General features: G+C 43.7%; 1 protein-coding gene and 1 long non-coding RNA gene across 2 annotated transcripts in view; both read right to left on the bottom strand.

Annotated features, from left to right (window-relative positions):
* Window positions 1-23,656, bottom strand: part of PIK3C2G (phosphatidylinositol-4-phosphate 3-kinase catalytic subunit type 2 gamma) — a 2,201,800-nt gene that overhangs the window by 1,810,143 nt on the left and 368,001 nt on the right. The gene's annotated exons all lie outside the window — the stretch shown is intronic.
* Window positions 8,228-9,517, bottom strand: LOC144770128 (uncharacterized). The gene is made up of 2 exons (XR_013598807.1): window positions 8,664-9,517; window positions 8,228-8,417 (listed from the first exon to the last, which is right to left on the bottom strand). It is a non-coding gene; the product is annotated as an uncharacterized LOC144770128 (long non-coding RNA).

Genomic DNA, 23,656 nt, shown 5'->3' with positions numbered 1-23,656 from the left:
CATCAGGATTCAAGCAAGCCGGGCCGAAGATGGCTGTAATGCCAGAAACCGGTCCCCGGAGGCTTGTTTCCTTTCCAGTAAAGAATTGGCTTGGTAGTTTGGTCTGCCCTGTTCCCATGATGCACTGGGCCAGGGTCAGACTAATTTGCATTTAGCCAGGTTCTGAACTGGGATGGTGCAGTGAGCTAAAAAACAGTGATGGATCAAGCTCTGATCTTTTGACTGGGTAGTAGTGTTCTGCTTAATTCAGATACTCTGTCCATCACCACCCCCATTTGAATTACTATGAAAGAATGTTCCATGTTCAACAACAAAATGTTAACGTTAGAAAATGAAGAGATAGTGAAACTGGAAGCTATAGATAAAATACAGCATATGGGAGCAACAATTATTTTGTCAGAAAATTCGAAATCAAAATTGGATTCATTAGAGAAGACTATATCTAAAACTGCTGGTTTTGAAAAGACTCTGAATGTGTGTTTAAATTGTCGTATCATTTTGAGAAGGAATTTAAATGTTGAAAGAGGTCTGGTAAATGGAGCAATGGGTCATGTTGTTAGTTTTGTGAATTACAAAAATAGAGATGGAATTGAAATTTTAAAAATTAAATTTGATGGCATTGACGAAATAGAACAAATTTGTCGTTGTTCAGCTAGATTTTTGCTTGTGAAAGTTATATGTTCGCCGAAAACAGTTTCCTGTTTGTTTGGCATATGCAGTGACAATTCATAAATCTCAAGGTTTAAGTGTAGATAGTACTTTGGTAAACATTGGAAGTTCTGTGTTTAAAGAGGGTATGGCATATGTGGCATTATCACGAGTCAGAACTTTATCAGGATTGTACTTGATTGAGTGTGATGAAACAAAGATTTGTGCTGATCTAGATTGTGTTAAAGAATACAATAGGCTAAGAAGAGAGTATGCTCCACATTTGCCTCAATATCCTCTGTTTGAAAAACGTGTGGTAGGCCGAAAAAGAAGAAATGAGAATAATTGCAGTGAGGTACTAGCAAAAAGACAAAAAGTAGATGAAACTGTAATTGTAAGCAGAAAGAAAAAGGATTCTGTTGAAGATGTTGTTGGATTTCAGTTTGAAAACAGTTCTGGTGTCAACTGCAATGCTAATGTAGTGGTTAATGTTGTTTTTTTTCTTCAAAATTTACAAGAACAGATTGTTGAAAATCGGGATCAAACATTCTGCTGTTTATTGAATTCTGTGTTTGAGAAATGTAGCAGTGATAGAGCAAAAATAGAAAGGGTTTCAGAAATTAGAAATCTTCTAGACATATGTTCTGGTCAAAATCAATTTTCACAAATTATTCAGCAGGATTGTCAGGAATTTTTAATGTATATGTTTGATGTATTGGAAGATGAAGGAGTAGATATAAAACATCTTTTTAGCCTTTCTTATCAATGGCAGCATGACTGAGACAACTGTAGTTTATCAAGTAGTACTAGAATAGACACTGAAAGATTTATATATTTGAGTTTACCAGACTGCAAATCAGTACCTTTTAATAATCTAGTTAAAGCAGCTGATCACAATATGGTGTGTACCCAATGTAAGTCTGCAATGCTGTCCACATTATTTTTACAAACTTATGGTAAATATGTGATTTTAATGTTCAAAAGATGTAGACCTGATGTAAGTAAATTGTCAACTTCTTTTAAAAAATTTGTGGCTTCTCAGTTATCAATTTCAGGAAGAACCTTGGCAACTGTAGCTATTATTTATCATGACGGTCCTTTAACAACATCAGGGCATTACACATGCTATTTAAAAAGTTGTAAAGGTTGGACCCTTTGTAATGACACTCATTTGACTTTCAAACAACGTTTGCCTTTTGACTTAAAAAATTCATATCTAGTGTTTTTAGAACCAAAATTTAAGTCAACGTAATTGGCCTATGAAGACGGGAGCAGTTAATAAAGGTTAGTTTGCGGTTTAAAATTATATTCTGAGTAAAACTGATCAAGATAATATAAAAAATTGAGTTGTCATATAGGTACTGTAAGTGGATCTCATAGTAAGTGATATCAGTATTATAGGAAATGATGAACATGAGGGAGTCAGAGATAGAATTACGAAAATTTAAATATTGTGAAAATGTTGTTTGAGCCTTTCTTTCAGAACGTCGGAAAAACGGTAATTTTAGAGTTTGTTTTAATTAATTTGAAAATATACTGATACATCTGACACTATTTGGCCTTAAGGAATGGTGAAGGAATGAGCAAAGAGTTATGACTGAACAGAAGGAGTATATGAAAATAATGAAAATATTTCAGATGTTCTTCGAGGTTTTCTTCTAGAAAGTCGATGAAATGGAATTTTTAGAGAACAGCAGAGTACTTTCCAACGAAAAAGGACCTTCATGATATACTATTTGGCCTAAAGGAAAAGTAAATGAATCAACGATTAGTGTAAATTTGTTATTTTGAAGTTGAGATGGGTTTTTTTAAAAACACAATCTTTTTGATTGTGTTTTTTTTTCCCCGCTGTCATATGATGAGTAGTTTGAACTCGCTTTTTAAGTGAAATTCAATATATTCTGAGAACAGCAAAAATAAACTATGTAACATGTTGTACAAGTTAATCTATAGTTTGTATTCTGTATTTTAAATTATATTCCCATTGTCTCACACTCACTTTCCTTTTTCCACCCTCTTTCAGCTCTTTTTACTCACTTATAATGTCTTTCTTTCGCTCTCTTTCAACCCCGTTCTTTTACTCCACTTCTTTCACAACCCCTCATTATCATTACAACTGTCTGCATCCCCTCTCTCCCTTGCATAACTATTCAGCTTTCAGTCTGTCTGCTTTACTTTCCTTTTCCGTGTTTTCCTCCTTTGCTCTTTTAGTAATTCCTCTTTACTCACTCACCAGTATTGTCGCACTCTATCACTATAAATCATCCACTCTCCCTCGCTTATCTTTGTTTCCTCCTTTCTTTTGACCTCTTCTCTCTATTTTCCGTTCACTACCTCTATGTCCTCAGTCCCTCACTCTCCTTGTGTTATGTTCACTTGTGTTTATCTACCTTCTATCATTTCTCTTACAACAACTTCACTGCTCCTCTCTCATCGTTCATCAACCTATTTCTTTTAGTCCGGTTTCATTACGACCCCTCATTTCCTATGTTTCAGTGTCCTTCTCTTTACTTTCATCACCGAATCACTTTCTCTCAGTACCACTGTTTTAGTCCTCTTCTCCTCTCTTTCCTTCTTTTGCTCCCTTACTCATTTTTCTTTCCTCAATCATTGTACTCCACTTCACTCAGTCCTTCCCTTAGTCTCTCTGTCTACTAACTTCCTCACTCCTTTTCCCTCAATCCTTCTAAATTATCCTCTCTCCCTTCATCCCTTCACTCTATGACTCTCCTTCACTTACTCTCAGTTATCTTCCATTCCTCATTTTTCTAAATGCATCCTTTATTAGACTCCTTTCCCTCTCAGTCATTATCTTTTTACTTACTCCTGTTTCCTGATTTAGTTTTGCTAACTCATATTCTTTTAGTATCTTTCTTACCTTCAGTTCATTTTTCTCTTCTTCTCTTCCTTTCTGTCAGTGAATCTATATGCCTTACTCTTAGTAATTTGCTCTCCTTCTATTTCTTTTTCCCTCTTTTTGTCCTTCTACCTTACTTTATTTCTAAATACACTGTTATGATTTTTAACCTCTTCATTTGTATCTTTAATTTTAAATACTTATTTTACTAATTATAACTTATTTTTTCTTCCCTCTTTACAGATACAAAATGTAGTAAAAAATGTAATTAAAGTTACATTTATTATATGGTAAGTGTGACTAAAAGAATTTAGTTTGTCATGACCCTTTGCTTTAACCTCACTACTATTTTCTCAACCTACCTCAGTCCTGTTTCTTTACTCTGCTTCCCTCACTTATTCATATTCTCCATGTTTACTCCCCTTTCTCTTTTTCCCCTCCTACATTCAACTTTTTTCAGTCCCCATTCTTTACTTCCCTTACCCTCTGTTCCCTTCCTTTGCTCACTCACTCATTCTCTTTCCCTTAATCATTTACTTCACTCCTACACACACACCTCCCCCAACACACACACACACCTCTGACATACACCCCCCACACACACCACACACACACCTCACACACACACACAGCCACACACACACTCCTCACACACACACACCCACATATCCCACACACACACACACACACCACACACATGCCCCCCACACCCACCCTCCCCAACATATCTCACACACCCACACCTCCACCCACACCCAAACACCCCACACACCCACACCCACACACACACCTTACACACCCGCACCCCCACCTACACCCACTGACTCCCTATAAGTCACCCACACTGCCTTACTTACCTTTCTTTCCTGTTTCACTCAGACTCTTTCAGTCACTCCTTCCTTTACTCTCTCTCTCTTTTCTCTCTGTCACTCCCCATGTCTTAACCTTATTCACTTTTATCCACCCTCTTTCACCCCTCTTTACTTACACTCACTGCTCTTTTCTCACCCTCCCTCACCGTTGTTCATTTTTTCCGGTTCCGTCACTACCCCTCATTCCCCATTCTTTACTGTCCTTCCTTTTACTTTCAACACCCACTCACATTCTACCAGTACCTCTACTTTAGTCTTCTTTTTCTCTCTTCCCTTCTTTCGCTCCCTTATTCATTTTCCTTTTCTCACTTACACCCTATTACACCTTCTCTGTTTTTTACTATGTAATAAACAATCCCTCTGTGTTGCTCCCTCTGGCTCTTTTTCTATTAACATTACTCTCGCCATCTTGTGATTCTGTTGAAGCGCATAGGAGGAAAAAAGGGGGGAAAAGTGGGAAAGAGAAAGGTAGGAACACTGTAACCTCTGTGGGGTGTTTAGGGTGTGCTATAGAGGGGGTGCGAAGTAAAGTTTTGACCCCTACCGGTATGAAAGTGGTGGGATGCAGAAATTAAGTGAGGTATTGCCTAGAGTCTGATGCTGCTAAGGTGAGCTGGTGCGGGACGCGGGGATTAAAGTGTGAGCCCACATTTTTTGTCTTATGCTGTGAAGTCTTGTGCCGTGGCCGCAGCACTACACCTGTGTAAGTAGTGTCAGCATGTGTGTATAACTACCAGGACAAACTATTGACCTGTACTGGTCTGAAAGTCCTGGGGTACGGAAAATATATGAGGTACTGTCTAGAGTCTCATGCTGCTAAGCTGAGCTGCTGCCGGACTCGGGGATGAAAGCGTGAGTCCAAACTGTGTGTCATATGCTGTTAAGTCATGTGCTCTGGCCGCTGTGCCACATCTGTCCAAATAGTGTCAGCATGCAGTTAAAGCTACTTGGAGGAACTTTTGTTTCGAATACTGTAACTTGTGTATGGTGCTTAGGGGTGTTATGCAGAGAGTGCAAAGGTACATTAGCGCATATCAAATTAATTTGGTATTTGTGAAGTGCAAACTATTCACTCCAACGGGTGTGATGGCGCTGGGGGCATAAGTTGAGCTGCTAATGGAGTCAGGGTAAAGTCACTGAACTACTGACTCCTACCGGTCTGAAAGTGCTGGGTACGGAAATTAAGTGAGGTATTTCCTAGAGTGTCATGCTGGTAAATTGAGCTGCTGCTGGACTCGGGGATGAAACCGTGAGCCCAAACTGTGTGTCCTATGCTGTGAAGTCATGTGCTCTGGGTGCTGGGCCACACCTGTCCAACTTGTATATGGTGCTTAGGTGGTGTTGTATAGGGAGTGCGAAAGGTAACTCAATACAGTATTTTGTAAAGCGCAAACTACTGACCCTATGGGTGAGTAGAGCCGGTGATCAAAGCGAGATTTTGTGGTCTCTGAGGTATGCAGACACAGCTTTTTTGACTTTCTTTCTAGCTTTTTTAATCTGAGGAAAACATTTTTTGACCATTTCCACTTCTGTTTTTGGCATATATTGGAATATACAAAGACAGTTTGAGGCAAAATTAACATCAATTGTCCCAAGGTGTCCTTCATAAGCATTTCCAAACCTACCCAAGTCAATGTGCCTAGGTCATTTCCACCTCAGTGTCATGAGGTCAGGGTGTTGGAGATGCAAACAGGTTTTAGCCAACTGCAACAATTGGTGTCACTTCAATCCTCTCTGTGGAAACCATTTAATGTCAACATTTTGTAAACCTAGGTCTAAGTCAATACGTCTCTGTTCTGCATACCTGTTGCACCAGAAAACATAGCTATGTCCAACGATCCACACTAGCATTTTGAAGGTATGGCTGAAAGGTATGGAAAGATGTCTGTAGCTCATGCAGTTCCTTCGTAGAATAAGAGATATGTTTAAAGATGGGGAACTAGTTTTTTTTCACATACAAAACGGTACCTGATTGGGCGAAGAAAACCATTGTTTTTTAAAAGTAGGGTGCACATTCGTTTTGTGGAAAAGCATGTTTGTGATTGGTAAAAAAAAAGCAGTTTGAACGTGGAGAACAAATTATAGTCCAAAATTTGCTCAACTCAACCACACCTGGTACTTGCATTTGGAAGGCACTGTCCGAACTTAAAACATTCGTGAACTTTTAACCTGTACATGCCGTTATATGTTCGAGAAAATGTTGCAAAAAATAACTTTTAACCTGCACATGTAGTAGAATGTTCTAGAAAGTGTGTTGATAGAATACGTTGCACTGCTGACTTCGATGTGTCGTTGAATAAGAAAAAAACGGTTTATATAGAAAATATAAAAGAAACTAATAGAGAGAAGTTTTGAAACTTAAAAGAATCAAGGAAGTATTCTATTTTGTTTGTTACTTGTATTTGTGCGTGGAGGATCAAAATTATAGAAACAGCACCAGGAAGAGGAAGAAGCAGGGAGTGGGGGAGATAGGCACAATGGCACATATGTACAATGAAGTACAGCACAAGCATGGACAAAGAATGGACAAAATAAAACACACCAACAAGGAGCATAGGCAACTACACACCACTGAACGAGCATAGAAGTGAAAACCACGCCACATTCATACAGGATGTGTAGAAAGGCCGGTCGTGGGTGTTGTGGGATGTCTGCGACCGTGGTCATCATGGATGAGATGCTCAGCCCTTGGCACATGGGCGGGTTAACTGTGTGTTACGTTGCCAAAAAGCTGCTCCTCCCTCCCGCGTGCCCCCACACTTTTGTGCGGTGCACTGTTGTATCCTGTGCACTCGTACGGCACAGCATTGTAATGTTTATTCCGGCATGTCCTGCGTTATTCGAACTATACCATGAGAGTGCCGTTTGGTTGTGGTGTGTCCCACTTTACAACATCGTCTGCTGCAGCTCTTGTGGCAGGCCACACCAGAACACAGACACACTTACTGCATTTCTGCACACCGACATGTCTAAGACACCCCATTTCCCTTGCCGGATAGGCACACCCCTGCTTGCAGTTGTGCTTGCAGGAGGATGCGTGCGTAGCTACATGTCCAGGGTCACTGCCAACGCTGAGGTGACATGGTAACGTCTGCTGAATACAGCACACTGTGATGTTGCAGGGCCCATGCCCATCATGCTAACAAAATGACCACACAGACACACTTGCTTAGATGCGGGTTTGGGTGGCATTGGTGTTCCTAGTGTTGTTGCGATGAGTCTTGTGGCCCTCATGGGTATCACTGTATCGTGCTCATTGACTCTATGGCACGTGTGGGTGTTCTGGTGTGGCTCTCGGCTGTGTTTCCTTTCATGCTGCAGATAGTCGTCCTGCTTAACACCAGCAGAAAGCAGGTGTAAAATTCCTGGTGGTAACATGGGTTATCGCCGGAATTAATTTCGCTTTGCAGTTGTGAAAGTTGTGATGTCATTTGTTTGTGTGCAAAACAATATACAAACTGGGCAGTGTATCCCGTCAAGATGCAGCACCTGACACACTATTCCTAATCAATATAAACACAATGACATTTCTTCATTGATTTTGTGTGTCCACTGTAAGTGGAGGCACTACTTATGTGCAATTCAATACAGGATTTTAGTATTTTGAATAAATCGCAGAGGTGCCCCTCATGTCTTTTTGCACAGGACGGCTATTTTGCATTTAATTATCAGCACTTTAATGCAACTAAAGTTGAGATAAATCTAACACAGTATTCAGAGGTTGGTGCAAACTGCAGAAATCACCAGTATTCCCGCGATAAATGCTCCAAAATTTAACACCATGGTGGATACCAGCAAAGAACAGTAATAAGAACAAGAAAGAGTCACACAGCAGTTAAGAAAACAATCGAAAAGTTAATAATTTTTATTTGTCAAACTGGTTTATTTTATAAACATATAAACCATAAACTATTTTTACATTTTATTTTTTTTATTAATGTATATATAAAAAATAAACCAATAAACAAAATTTAACAAAAATAATAGAAAAGAACAAGGTGGAAGTGTGCTGTGAGGACCATGGATGTCGACGACAGAGCCTGGAAAATAAAGCACAAAATAAGGACTTGTGTAATGCGCATATCAAAGGACAGAGAGAGAAACAGAGAAGGAAAAACAAGCCAGAGAGAAAAAGTGAGGGACGGAAAGAAAGGGAGTGAGAGAGGGAAAAGGGAGAGAGAGAGATAAAAGGAAAGGAATCAAGAGAGCGAAAGAGAGAGAGAACAGAGCGAAGTGAGAGAGAGAGAGAGACTGTTGCCTCTGCTCATTAATGAGCAAATAATTACCTGGTGCCAGCGGAGTGTGCAGCAGTGGGCCGAGTCCACGTGCCCGTCAAAACCCCACCGATCTCAGATGTGTTGCTGAGTCCTGAATGGCAGGGACCACATCAGATTCTTTACGGATCTTACAGATGTTGCTGAGTCCTGAGTCCTGAATGGCGGAAACCACATCAGCTTATTCGCGGATCTCCCAAATGTCGCGGAGTTCTGAATGATGGAGACCACTACAGCTTTTCTGCAGCCCAGCAGATCTCACACATGTCACTAAGTTCTGAGTCGTCAATGATGGAGACCACCTCAGGGTTTGGTGCTGCTAAGCCTGTGGAACTTAAGTTCATGCCATGTGCTGGTAGGTTCATGATAACCTTCTGCACAACTTTTCATGTACTCTTTATGGTTGAGACCTGTGGAGCATTCACCAGCTAGTCAGCACTGGCAATAAAGGATGTGACATTGTCGATCTATTATATGTGTGTGGTCACATTGCCTGTGCCGGATGGGTGTGGTGTGTGTGCAAACCTGCCCTCAGGGAGTGGCCTTGAGATGTTGAGAACTAAACCACTGACCTGCACACCAACAGTGAGTACTCCTGCGACAGGTAGCTATGTGGGGCCAATGTTGCAACTTAATCGGAGTAGTGTGGCGTGGCATGCGACGGAACAGGGCAGGGATAGACACAATGACACAGGCTCATAGTACTGCATCTGGGAGTCGAGCGGACAGGCCGCAGCTGTCCCTCTGCAAGCCTGGGTCCGAACAGATCATAACTCTCACTATATAAGTATTGAAAACCCATTTTGTGATTCAGTCCGTCAGCTGGCATCTGTCCGAGGCATTTGTGAAAACATATCAGAGCTATTTCTGTGAGTGATACCCCCTTTGACGTTCCCTCTCCCCACAGTAGCAGGTAACATACCCTCTTCCCACATTACCAACATACCCCCAACAACCTTCTTGGGCCCGGAAGTGTCCATGTGCGGTTGGAGAAAGAAGAATCTTAGTCATGTATAGATTTACATATAAAAAATGTATTTAAAGAAAAGAACAACAAATAAGACTGAAGGGAGTCCGGTGCTGTGGTCGCTGCCACGAAGTTGGGGTCACGGTCGTTCAGGACTCAGGACACAGTTACACGTGTGGGATTGGTTTGTGTTAAATAGGGTTAGTGGTACCAGAAGCATTGAGACTGTATGCGCCTGTGATGATGGTTAATGTGGACGGGTCGCACTGGGAGCAACGTGTCTTGCCTACTGGACTGCAGCATGTGGAATCGGGACTGTATCTTAATTGTGAGGCCTGCTGACTGTAGTGTAGACCAGAGGTAGCGATGACGAAGGGCCCATAGGCATGTGCATACGTTGGTGGCCCCACCGGCCTGCGTCATGCTGGTTCAGTGGCACCACTTGTCGGCAGACGTCAATCTGTAAATACCCCTCACTAATCGAAGGGAGTGATGTGCTGTGGTTGCTGCCACAAAGCTGGGGTCGCTGTAATTCAGGACTCAGGACACACTTGTGTTAAAGAGGGTTAATGTGACTACGTGTCGCCGCCCTTGCAAATCGAAATATGCCTCACTGATCGAAGGGAGTGATGTGCTGTGGTCGCTGCCACAGACTTGGGGTCAGTGCTCAGGACACAGTTACCGGCTTGTGTTGAATAAAGTTAGTGGCACCACGTGTCGCCGCCGTTGCATATATCAATATGCCTCACTGATTGAAGGGAGTCTGCTGCTGTAGTTCTCTCAAGGAGTTGGGGGTCACTGCTATTCAGGACTCAGGACTCAGTTACACATGTGGGATCGGCTTGAGTTGAACAGAGTTAGTGGCACCATGTGTCGGCGGTCTTCAACAGTGTAGGTCAGAGGTAGCGGTGAGCAAGGGCCCATAGCCATGTGCATACGTTGGAGGCCCCACCGGCCTGCGTAGTACAGGTTCAGTGGCACCATGTGTCACTGGCCTTCCATATGCAAATATCCTTCCCTGATTGAAGGAAGTCTGGTGTTGTGGGATCTGCCACGAAGTTGGGGTCACTGCCATTCAGGACTCAGGAACCAGTTACACATGTGGGATCGGCTTGCATTGAACAGGTTTACTAGGCACCACGTGTTGCCGGTCTTCCACAGTGTAGACCGGAGGCAGCGGTCAGCAAAGGCTCACAGGCAGGTGGCGTTTACTTGAGCTACACAGATTGGGAGCATTTGGTCTTCTTAACCAATTATAGTCTCTTACACAATTTACTTTGCTGCTAATCTTGAATTGTGAACCGTGTAACCCCAGTGTAGGGCGCAGGCAGCGGTTGGGATGGGCGGACAGCCACGTTGAGTTGAGCTGCACAGTTAGTGGTACCTGGAGCACTCAGCGTGTGCGCACCCTGCGATGATACTTGGTCCTGGCGGGCCGCACTGGGTTCAATGTCTTGCCTGGATAAGGGCACGTGGAGATGACTTATGGTGCAGCGAGTTAGTAGCATCTGAAGCACACAGCGTGTGCGCATAATCCTGCTATGAGGCATGGTCTCGGCGGGCCGCACTGGGAGCAACGTGTCTTGCAAACTGGACTGTGTCATCTGAAATCGCCACTGCATCTGAATTGTGAGCCCTGCTGTCCGCAGTGTTGATCGAAGGCAGTAGTTAGCTTGAACATCGAGGAATGCTTTTTGTCACTTCTTCTTGACAAAATCCGAGGACATAGAGTCCAGTTCTCTCTGGAATTAATAAATCAAGGCTGAATTCAAGTTGTGAACCCTGCTGTAATCAGTGTATATCGAAGGCAGTATTTAGCATAGACATCAAGGAATGCTTTTTGTCACTTCCTGACAGAATCCGAGGACATAGAAAACAATACTCTGTGCAATTAATAAATTAAGGCTGAATTCAAATTATGAACCCTGCTGTCCGCAGTGTAAATCGAAGGCAGTAGTCGGTACAGACATAAGTCTGTGGTACTGTGCCGCTGGGTTTGCAGGGGGCTTGTGTGGAGGAGGCCCGGTGTCATGGCGGCAGCCACGTGCCAGGGTGAGTGCCTCTGCTCTGCTCTGATGGTTGTGGCTGTTCCACTCAAAGGCTGACCTGGTCTGTATGTTTCGCGTGAAATCTGATGCCATTTGTTGTCTGGAGGTGCATGTTGCAGCATCTCTCTGTGATTGTCACCATATTTGTGCCTGTGATCTTGTTGGTCTTCCGAGAAGTGAACCACGCCCAGGGCCTGGCCTATTTATTCATACTCCTACGCTGGAGTGGCGTACGTTGGAGCATCCCACTCCACTTCCGCTTCTAGGGTGGTCAACACAGCTACATGACTGAGATCTTCCCCACTGTTTGAGGTAACATTGTTGCTCCACTGTGCTACAGTACAAGTATCAATAGTTTGTCTCGACATGGAGAGGTTTGTGGTATGCATAGTGAGGTCTGTGCAGCACATCAGCATTACACTTGGCATTGTGCAACATTCAGCTATTGTGCGGCTGAGGGGCCTTGGTATTTTGGGAATGTATGTTGTCCTGTTTTGCGCTGCCTTGGTGGTAGTAGCAGGAGGGGTGGTCCGGGGGGAGGTTCTGGTGGTGGTGGCGATGGGTGTTGTTGGCTTGTTGGGTGTTGGAGTTGCATGATCAGTAGCTCTATCACGTGTTGGTCTTTAGATGTGGCTGTGACTTGGGTCTAATTCACCATGCAGTAGATAGTCGACCTCCTTACACCAGTTAAAGGTTGAAGTTAATTTGTTACTGGTAAGTCGGCTTATTGTCTGCTTTTTAGATCGCATTGCAGATTTGGCTGGTTGATGAAAATATGGAGAAGTGGCATTTTTGTGTTTTTTTGCGCGGGAACGCCTACTTTGCATATCATTAGCGTTAGTTGTGGCTCTCATTTGTGGCGATTTTGTTGGCGGAAGGTATCGATGGAAGAGTGGTGAGATTTGCAGTTTTCACCAGGTTGAGAATGGGATGATAATTAAGAAACACAGAAAAAAAGATATGTTTAATGAACATTATAATTAGAAATTAACATTTAAAAAACCTTTGAAATTCACTGAAAAAACATAGGTTTCAGGTACATTATAGTTAGATATTAGCATTTAAAAAAACATTTGAAATTCACTGAAAAAACAGGTTTTACACACGTTATAGTTAGGAATTAGCATTTAAAACACCTTAGAAATTCACAGAAAAAACCATATGTTTTAGGGACGGTATAGTTAGTTGGACATTTCACTCATACAAAACAATAGAAATTCCGCTGTTATAGTTAGTTGAGCTAACTATAACTCGTGCCCCCGCAATGCACTGCTGATGACGTCACATATTACATCATTCATGACATGGTCAGTAACATCACTGATGACATCATCCACATGAAAATCTGATACACCTCCTCACACCTTAATGAAACCTTTGATACACCCACTCTAAAATATAGACTACCATTTTCAAAATAATAGAGACACCAATACCAGTTACTACGTATGCACTCACTGATTCCTAGGTCTACACACACATCCACTCATTCACCCATACAGTCACTCATACATCCAGTGACTCCTCAATACAACACTATTATAGGCACTCAGACACCTATACAAAAACTCACACCGTCACTCACCCAGAGTTACTCACACATCTAGTCACTCATGCAAAGAATGAAAAACACTTCTATTTTTTCACCTATACTGTTATACACACTCAACCTCACTTATTCATACAGATACTAACATATACTTACTCTATTATACAATCACTGATACAAGTACACACTCATCCATACAGCAACTCTCAGAATCACAGACTCTCACGTATAGTCATTTATATACTCCAACTCTCACATGCACAGTGAGTTACGTATTTATTTACTTGGACATGTTGCACTAAGATATCCATTCACTCACCATCACACCCATACACTCACTCACCCACACAGCTGTTTTCACATGCACTTTTGAACCCATACACCCAGTGAATAAAGAACTCACACATCTATGCACAGAGTCAACCACCTCCGACCCACCCACACAAACACTGAGGCACCCATACAAATACTCAGGCAACCAATCAATAACCCATATAGACACTCATGTAGCTACTCACCAACCAATGAAGCAGCTTACACAGCAATAGACAGACTTATACAGACATTCACACAGTTTAGTCACTAACCCATGCATTCTCTAAGACACATTTATTCACTCACTTATACAGTCAGTCACGTACCTACTAAATCCTCCATCTAGACACTTATACATCCAGTCATTCTTCAATACACCTTGGCCAATATGTATATAAAACATATTTAAACTTTACAGAAACACACAGTCACTGGATGATGTCATCAGTGATGTCATTTGAGATGTCATCATTGATGTCATCAGTGATGTCACTGACCATGTCATGAATGATGTAACACACATGACATTAATATGGGTGATCTCCATACTGAACCTCTCATCTAATTAATCTCAACATAATGCAGTTCTTCTGTCATTGAATTCCCGATATATACACCAGTCACCATGTGGGGCCTCTCTCAACTGATTGATGACCATTCTAAGAAATGCAGATCTGTAGTACCCACCCGTTAGGGCACACAAAAAAGTGGGACCCATACCTTTGTGGTGGTCAGTGTGTGCTATTAAAAAATAACTCATATCACATTATTCTGCAATGTGTCAGTACCTGAGATCTATCACCAAGTTGTGATCGTCGTCTATTATTTATCATCCCATTGGATGAATTTCAACCACCTGAGACTCAATCCCGATAAAACGGAATTGGTGTTGACAGGTGGTTGCTCCAGTCCCTGGTCTTCCTCTTTTTGGCCCCTCTCCTTAGGCCCCCCCACCTACTCCTGTCCCTTCCGTCAAAACTCTTGGGTTTAAAATCAATAATCAACTTTCCCTTCATTCCCAAGTCAGTGCCGTCGTATCCTCAGCCTTCCTCTCCCTTAGGACAATACGTAAAGTTTCACGATTTTTCTCTTCATCTGCGCTCAAACTTATACTTCTGGCCATGGTAACATCTCGCCTAGATTATGGCAATGCCATTTATCACGGCATGCCGGCGTACCTTATGAGGCGTCTCCAACTGGTCCAGAATCAAGCCGCTCGGCTGGTCTTTAACTTATCAAAGTCCCACCATGTCACTCCCCTCCTCGCTTCCCTTCACTGGCTTCCTGTCCGACAGCGCACCTTATTCAAGCTTGGCTGCACCATTTTTAAAGCCCGGACCGGTACTGCCCCCTCTTTTATTAACACAGTCATCCATGACTATATTCCATCGAGAGAACTTCGTTCTTCCTCTCACCATCTTCTTGTGGTCCCCCGCTTCAAACGGAAGAAGTGGGGAGGCTCCAAATTCTCTACTACGGCCCCAGCACTTTGGAATTCTCTTCCACTCCATCTGAGAACCTGCTCCCAGTACCCCTTGTTCCGTAAAGGCCTCAAAACCTTTCTTTTTACCCAAGCCTTCCCCGCTTAAATTGTCCCCTCCCCACACTTTCCCTGCCCCCTGAGTAGCAGTAGTCATATAGCGCCAAGAAACCGCTAGGTGTATGAGCGCTCTATAAATACCTTTAAACTCAAACTCAAACTCAAACCCATTATGGTTTAGAAATAGCTGCATCCACAAAGCACCTGGGCTATGTGAAATGTCAGTGGCAATATCAAGTCCAAGATCTCACTAGAAAGAGCAGTATTGGCAGAAGAACAGCTGCGCAGGAATTATTAGAGGTAGCCCTTAAGCAGAGCACTCAGGAACAAGGAACCAAGCCCAGTCGGGACTCTTAACATCAACGAGTTCCTTCTGCCCCCAGAAACTAATATAAGGACTGTAGGATAGCAGATCCTGAAGGAGGGGTAACATGAACAAAGTAAAGATGATTAGTTGTAGCAACAGTGGGTGCTTGTCTCAGAGTTGGATTCCACCTCACAAATGCCATTTGTGGTTAAGACAAATAGAGCTAGCATTAATAAGGATTATTGATAAGCAATCTAAGAATGTCTTTTATGAATGTCCATTTCTACATTTCTTGACGATAGATGGCCTGGAAGTGTACTCCCTCTAATCAATAAGGGCTATAACCCTGGGCGAAGCACTACACTACGCTCGTGTAGTTTGCGAAGTTTGCGCAACTTAGCACTACGCGAGCTGCACGTAGCACAGTGCGAACACGTGTAGTGCAGCATAGCATAGTGCAGCGGTCATTTTTTGCATGTTCGCGTTCCTCAACGACATGTTCGCGACCGCGAGAAAGCAAAATGACATCCCGGCGAGATTCTCAACGCGGGGACGTCAGGTTTCTCATTGCGAGTGGTTGCACATGCTCGCGACTGCCTGCGATGAGAAACTACCAGTTCGCATTGAGAAAGCTGACGCTCGAGTAAAAATCTACTCGAGTAGCAGAAAACTACAGCTTGCACAGTGCAAGATGCCGCTTTCAATGATTGCACAGTGCCGGATGCTTGTCCGCACAGCGCAATCATTGAAAACGCATCTTGCACAGTGCGAGCATGCTACTACGCAGCTCGCGTAGTGCTACGTGAAGTTCGCGTAGTGCGAAGTGCACTTCGCTTAGCTACGCGTAGCACTACTTCACGAACTACGCCCACCCTATGATAAAAAAAACTGGGATGTGAACATAATAGCTGTTCTTGAGTGAGGTTTTAATTCAGATTGGTTGATTTGACTCTTTGTATTCTGTTGTGTCATTGGAATTTATATAAACTCCCCCCCTCAAATGGATAAATGATTCAATTTGATTGCTAATTACCTAAACAAAGATTTGTACTGCTATTTTTATATTCTCATTGCATATGTAAGTAATAAATAAGGATAATATTTTTGAGGGAGAACTAACACGAATATATGATTTATGGAAATTGTACGCTGAAAATAAAAATGGAATACATCTACGGTATAGCCTCTAACCTAGCCAGTTAGAAGCAATATTGTCTGCCATGCCCCGCCAATAGTTTCCTTTTAGCACATGCTAAAATAAACATAAGATCTTTGTTCCTTTGCATATAGTTATTTAGTTCTGTTGGCAATTCAAATAAAGGAGAGAAAGACAGGGACCAACATATTAACATTTAGGAGGAGACCTTTATCTTCAGGTGCTGAATTCCTATACACACATTTGCATTTCAGGTAGCCATTCACTCACTGGCGGCTGCTGTCAAATAAAGAGGTGAGGCAGCTTGGGGAAGAATAGCAAAAACTGTGAAAGTGTACTTACCCGACGACCGACTCCTCAGTGTTCTGCTCCTGTCCCGACAGTCAATGGGCTGGTACACAGGGTCCCAGACTCTAGTGAACTCCCTTACAGCAATCCAGACACAGCTCTTATGCTGGTAATACTATTACCCAGCATGAGAGAAGCACCAGGATTGGCTGCAGCAGGCTGGTTTGGTGCTCACTTGGGCCTGGGATCCTGTGTCTGTTCACTAGCCAGCTGTGAAACATAGCTCGGGTGGAAAAGATCTAACTGCGCATGTCAGGCTGGCTGTTTTAAGACAGCTGACCAAACAGACATGCGGCCATTCAATCTCCACCACTCTTCCTCCCAGCAGCAGCTGCTGTTCAAGAAGTACTGGCCCTTCCCTGCCCTAAAACTTTGCTTGGCTGGCAGCCTGCGGGATTTAAAAAAAATTGAAAAATAAAACGGTTATAAAACAATTTTATTTTCATGATTGATTTTTCCAGGAGTACAGCAGTGGGGCATCGCATCTCCACCCTAATGGGGGAGCTGCTGCAGCTGCATTAACTCATGCAAAACATGAAGAGACAATATTAGCTTCATGCTCATCAACAGACTCCTTTGTAATAAGAGATAGGACAGAAATCACCTGGGGAGAAATGAAAAACTCAAACAGCTCATTTTCTGTGAGGCCTCTTGGTATGCCAGTAAGATTGGTTCTGGAAGATGGAGTGAGTGTGTTGCTAACCAACTTTGAGAGATGGGATAAAATGAAAAAAAAAGAAATGTATTCGAAATTATTCCCAAACTGAAGAGTGATTTTGCCATAATTTTCTGATGCACCTATGATACTGTAGTGCAGCGGCGGCAACCATAAACAAAGGGTGAGGGGTTGCTCAGAAGGGGTACGGTGGGGGGTACAATATATTTTTTTTAAGTTGCCTTTTGCAGCCAGTCGCTCCAGCATCGCATCTGGTAACGCCGCCTCTCCTCTTCCTGACTGCTTGATCCAGCAGCCCCTGAGACAGACTTTCTGTCCAATCTCCGGGGTTCAGAGCTGCACTGGGATCGGTCTGAGCAAGCAGGAAAGACACGCTGCTCAGACCAGGGAGTCTTTGTCATTTCTCCAGCCCGTGCAGACAACAGAAGACGGGTCAAGCGCACGGGGGCAATCGTGGTAACAATGACGCCTTCCAGCGGGTTGGAATCCGCCAGCCACTGTTCCGTTACCACATGAGGTGTGTATCTAGGGGGATTAAACCAATAGTGGGCATAGTGTGCCTGAGCGCATAGATAGTAAAGTTCTAGATTAGGGACAACTAGCCCTCCCTGGGAAAGATCCTGGTAAGTGTTTCCCACTTCGGACGGGGTTGTCTGCACCAACAGGTCAGTCGGATCAGCTCCAAGCAACGTGCGGAAAATACATTTTTGTCCGGGTTGTACAGGATGTTTAAAAAGAGATAAAGTAATTGGGGGAGTGCATCATTTTTGTGAGAGAGATGCAACCTGCCATGGAGAGCGATCCATCTTGTTATACTGCTTGTAATATTCTCCAACACTCTGCCAAGGTTGAGCTGCATTAGCTCTTCACGGTTGGTGGTGATGTGTACCCCTAAGTATTTCACCTCAGTAGCGCACCATCCTATGGGAAAGTCAGGGGTGAATGCTTTCACCGATGTAGTGAGTGGGAAAATCTGGGATTTTGTCCAGTTAATGTGGATTCTGGAAAGTCCCCCGAATCGTACAAACTCATGAAGCAGAGGGTTGAGGTTGTGGTGTGGTTCCCTAATATATAAGGTGTCATCGTCAGCGTGGAAAAAGATGAGTATCGGGTGGAGGAAGCAGCGTAGTGCCTTATGTTGATGATGCGGTCTAATTTTGGCCACCAGGGGTTCTATTGCTAATGCAAAAAGAAGTGGAGAAAGCGGGCATCCCTGGCGGGAACCCCAGATAATTATGAAAGGGGAGGATATGTGCCCATTGATTAGAACCCTCACTACCGGAGCTGTATCCAAAAGTGTATACATGAAAGGGAGCCTTTAGGCCCATACATTGAAGGATGACAAATAGGTAGTCCCATTCCACTGAATCAAAGGCCTTCGTGGTGTCTAAAAAGACCACCACTAGTGCCAACTGCGGATTTACGTTTTGTAGGATGGAGAAGAGGGTACAGAAGTTATGTTTCGTCGCCCAGCCTAGAATGAATCCAGCCTGATCTGGAAGGACTAGCTTCTCCATCAGGAGACTAAGTCAATTCGCCATTATTTTGGAGAGGATTTTGGTATCATTGTTTATGATATAGAGAGGAAGGTAGGAGTCACAACTGTCCGCCGACTTACCAGGTTTCAGAAGAGAGGTGATGAGAGCCTCTCTCGTCGAGCTGGGAAGTATTTCAAGCTCCAGAGCTTCTACAAAGACTAATTTAAGTATTGGGAGCAAGTGATCAATGTAGGTCTTGTTGAAGCCGATGGGGAGGCCATCTGAGCCCGGGGCCTTCCCGGACTTCATCTGCATAATTACAGCACCTATCTCGTCGTCTTCAAAAGGTGCTGCAAGGAACTCTCTCTGAGAGTCTCCTAGCCATCCCAAAGCTATATCCTTCAAGTATATAGATTGGTCTGGGGGCTCATTTCTACGAGTGCTATATAAGGCAGCATAATAGTCGGTGAAAACACAAAGGATATCTAGACTGTCTCTATGTCGTGCACCTTTGTTATCACCAATTTCTAGAATGCTCTGTCCAGTCTCTCCCCCTCCCCCTCCCCATATTTACGTGTTGTAGCGTATTTTCCCCAAAATCTAGTTTTGCGCTCTGGAATCTCTTTGTACTCAGTTCATTTCTCTCTAAATGTTGCCTGGTGAGAACCGAGGGTGTCCTGCCAAAGCATACCCTCTAATTGTTTCAGCTCTCCTTCAAGTTTCTGTAGACTGAATGGATGTCTCTTAAGATGCAGACGTTTTTAAGTTATACAAAAACCCCTGATTGTTACTTTGAAGGCCTCCCAAACTGTTATATTGTGTGTGACTGAGCCTGAAAAAAATCTGCAATTTCTGCACTGAGTTCAGCCTTAAATGCAGAGTCCAGTAGAGCCTCTGGCATGAGCCTCCAACACCTTGGTGTAGCAATCGAGCTGGGGGTAAAATCGTAATGCGAACTGGGGCATGGTCAGAGTAGGTCCTGGCTAAGTGCTCAGCATTGAGTATCCATGATACAACGCCCTGTGAAGCCACCCAGTAATCGAGGCGAGCCCATGACAAGTGTAGCACCGTGAAATATGTGCCTTCCTTCCTTTCTATCAGGGTGGATGTGGCGCCACGCATCTATGAGAACATGAGTGGAAAACATATTTGTTAATATATCCCATGTTTTGGTGTAGTAGTGAGGGAGTGGTTTAGACCTGTCAACAGAAGGGCAGAATGCAGTATTAAATCACCTCCCCAGATAATATGAGTGGATCCTACTTTAAGGATTTGTCACCATAGCGTATTGAAATAGTCCGGATTATCAACATTCGGCCCATAACAGCACACAAGTGTGACCGATTGGGTACCCAGTGAGCCCCACATCATTCAGCTCCTACCAAATGAGTCTTGGTATGTACCACCCAAAATGAAGAGTGTTCTTTTTGATAAGAATTACGGTGCCCCTGGAATATGTAGAGAACTATGAGTAGACTCGGTCTGAGGCCCAGCTAGTAGTGAAACCAGGAGTGCGGTGTGGGTCAAGGTGTGTCTCCTGCAGCATAGCAATGTGAATCTGTTGATGGTCAAGATATGAAAGAATTTGTCTATTTTTACGAGGATCTCACAGAACTCTGACATTCCAGGTACGGAGGTTTAACTTGAGCCACTCTGTATGTGAAGGCATAATAGAAATGTGTTTAACCTGCTGTGTATTAGTCATATCACTGTGAATGCACCTCTCATTGAATATTAGTCATGTCTACCTTCTGAAAAATTCATATAGAACATATTGGAAATAATACCTGTCCCCCCCACAACAGCACCCCAATCGTGCTGGTATTTATCTGCCCGCCCACCTCCCAAACATCTTTAAACATGGTGGTCTAATTCAACTACCCCTGAGTAAGAAAACAGTAAAGGGGGAACACCCGTGTGGGGGTCGCTAGTGGGCCACGAGAGTCTCCCTTCTCCCAGAGCTGACTAGGCATCCTCCCAGTGGTAGGGAATAGAGCGGGTGAGGAGGTGCTCGGCATAATCCAAATTTCAGAAAGAAAGCATGAATAAGATTATGCCCGCTGCCCAACAATGCACACATATGCCATGGATTTATCACTTTTCTGTCGTTGTTGTTCTAGCACCCAAACGGCTATTTCACCAAAGTATCGTGGCTCACCACACTCAAAAGGGAAGAAATCCACTGAATTCGCCGCCACTTGGACCCGCACCGAGTCTTGGATGCAGTACGTGCGGGAGATAGGTTATAGGGAATTGTCCCAAGCACTGTCCTTTTGTGGCCGGCCATCCGAGTCATGAAGGTGTAGGAGATGGAGTCCTGGAGGGGTTTTCCCTGGGTTTTCGATGCGCGCGAGTATTTCTTGACATGTTTGAGGAAATCTTCGACTTTTTGTGGATTGGTAAAGAAATTAGGGTTACTCTGATACAGGACCCGCAGGTGTGCCAGGTACATGAGCGCATACTCAATTTGCGCCTTCCTGAGTTTTTGTTTGGCTGGTATGAATTTGCGTCTCGCCTTGTAGTGTAGTTCCTATTTCCCTAACAGGTTCTGTCATTGGAATAACTATAGGCTAGGCATAGGGCTGAGGTCAGTATGCCCCTATCGCGTATATTAAACTTAATTACTGTGTACCAGCTAGCTCAGAGGCCACTCGAAACTTCTTGATAACAAGAATGGAATAGCTTCTGGCAACCACATAACAAAAAACCCTGATCCCTCAGAATCGTGGAAACAATATACTACTTTTCATTCGGTCACTCATCTCAGAGAAGTACATAGAAGAAACAGTCGGGTGTGTTTACAATAACATTTATAGCACAGTTGTTATTCTAGTACTGGTTATATGTGCTGCGACAATTGTTGGACAGTAGCAAAGAAATATGGTCAGCAGTGCAGTTAAATAAAAAGTCATTGTATAGTTCTACCATTTTGCAATAGTAATGAACACATACATGAAATACAGAATGCATTAAGATAAAGCCTATACCCCTATCATTCCTAACTAGATGTACCCGAGTGTACCTAGCATGTTTGTGGGTCTTAGAGAGGCAAGAATCCCTCTAGGATTTAGTCTAACCCCATTACCTTTCTGGGACTTTATCCTGATCTCGAGCTGGACACGCCAGGATGGGTGGATGGACCTCTACCAGCTGGAGCTGTGGCATGACGCAGGTTGCAGTGTCTCAGGTCTGAGTGTTGGCATGGAGGTATATGTCCCCTCTAGTTTGCTTGGGCACAGGGAGGTAAATTTATACCTGATAGGTGCCTTGGAATGTTAGTATTGACGTAAAGTCAGTCAGAGGAAGACATCAGGAATGAACGCTTAGGGAATAGTGGTTCATGCATATTTACTGAGTTCTTTGAGAAATAATCCTTTGGTAGAGAAAATCCCAAGAGCTTAAGGGTCTGTTCCTAAGAATTTGTTGTGACGTAGGTTAGTCACTGTTGGATATGAAGATGATGAATTTAGGATGGACCGTCTTCTGCACCCAGAACATACGTTAGAATAGGGGCAGACTGTTGCTCGTTATTGTGAAGGGAGGGCTAATGTAGGTGAAAGGGCCTTAAGTGGGTGAAAGGGCCTGCCTGTCTTTGTGGCACAAAGGATTTGTGCCTCTGAAAAGGCACACCTATGTTAGGGCCTCAATCCAGCACATAACAGCCTACTAAAAAGCAGCCGTGAAGTCAGGATATATGGTGAATTTGGTGCCCTCATGATGGAGGAACTTTTTTCCTCTGGTCAGTCTGAGCGCTGTATCGCGATCCCGATAGTTAAGGATACGGGCCACGATCAGACGCGGGGTGCTACCAGGCGGTGGCCTGGTGCCAAGGAATCTGTGCGCCCTTTCCACTATTATGTGGGGAGAAAAGGCTTCGGCGCCAAAGGCGTTGCGCAGCAGGCGCTCTATGAAGTCCTCCATGCACCCAGTGTTGGTGCTCTCTGCTATTCCAATGACGTGGATATTATTACAATGGCTGTGGGTCTCCAAATCCTCGTTTTTGCCAGCAATACCTTTGAGAAGCTTGTCCACCCAGGGAATAAATGGCTGGATATGGATTAAAGCATGCTGATTCTACGGGGTATACTCTGGACTGAAGGCGGTATTAGCATCAAGACATTACAAAAGGTGCTTACAACCTGGGGGTGCTATTATTGTGAGCACTTTAAGAAGGCGATTGTGGACAGTATCTATACAGCCTTAAGGATGTCGCAGCGCTCAGGTGCTATACCAAAGGTCACGCTGAGTAAACGCACAACAACTATGGCTACAAGCGGCACTTCCCAGAAAACGCAGCCCAAGAAGAGCGAGAGACCTGCTAAGGATAAAGACAAGGAAAAGGCCGACTCTAAAGCGGAGATTAAGACAGCCTCGCAAGCAACACAACCGGAGACTCCTGGAGGTAAAGCGCAGGCACAACAGAGGCGCTCTCACTCCGAAAGTGGAACAGCAAAGCATGCGATTACTGTACCTGCCGCTGGCAAGGATCGGCGGCAACCCACTGTGACAGAGGCTTTCGCTGGAAGAAATTAGCAGTTAACCCTGGCCGCTGGAGGTGCCTCGGATCCAAACTCAAGACCGAACGCGGAAACTCTCCTCGCTGACCGCGAGGACGCAAGCA

Source organism: Lissotriton helveticus, chromosome 1_1, assembly GCF_964261635.1.
Source record: "Lissotriton helveticus chromosome 1_1, aLisHel1.1, whole genome shotgun sequence".
In the NCBI taxonomy this organism is placed as follows: Eukaryota; Metazoa; Chordata; class Amphibia; order Caudata; family Salamandridae; genus Lissotriton; species Lissotriton helveticus.
Note: the sequence above shows the minus strand (reverse complement) of the source record. Positions and strands in the feature narration are given on the sequence as shown.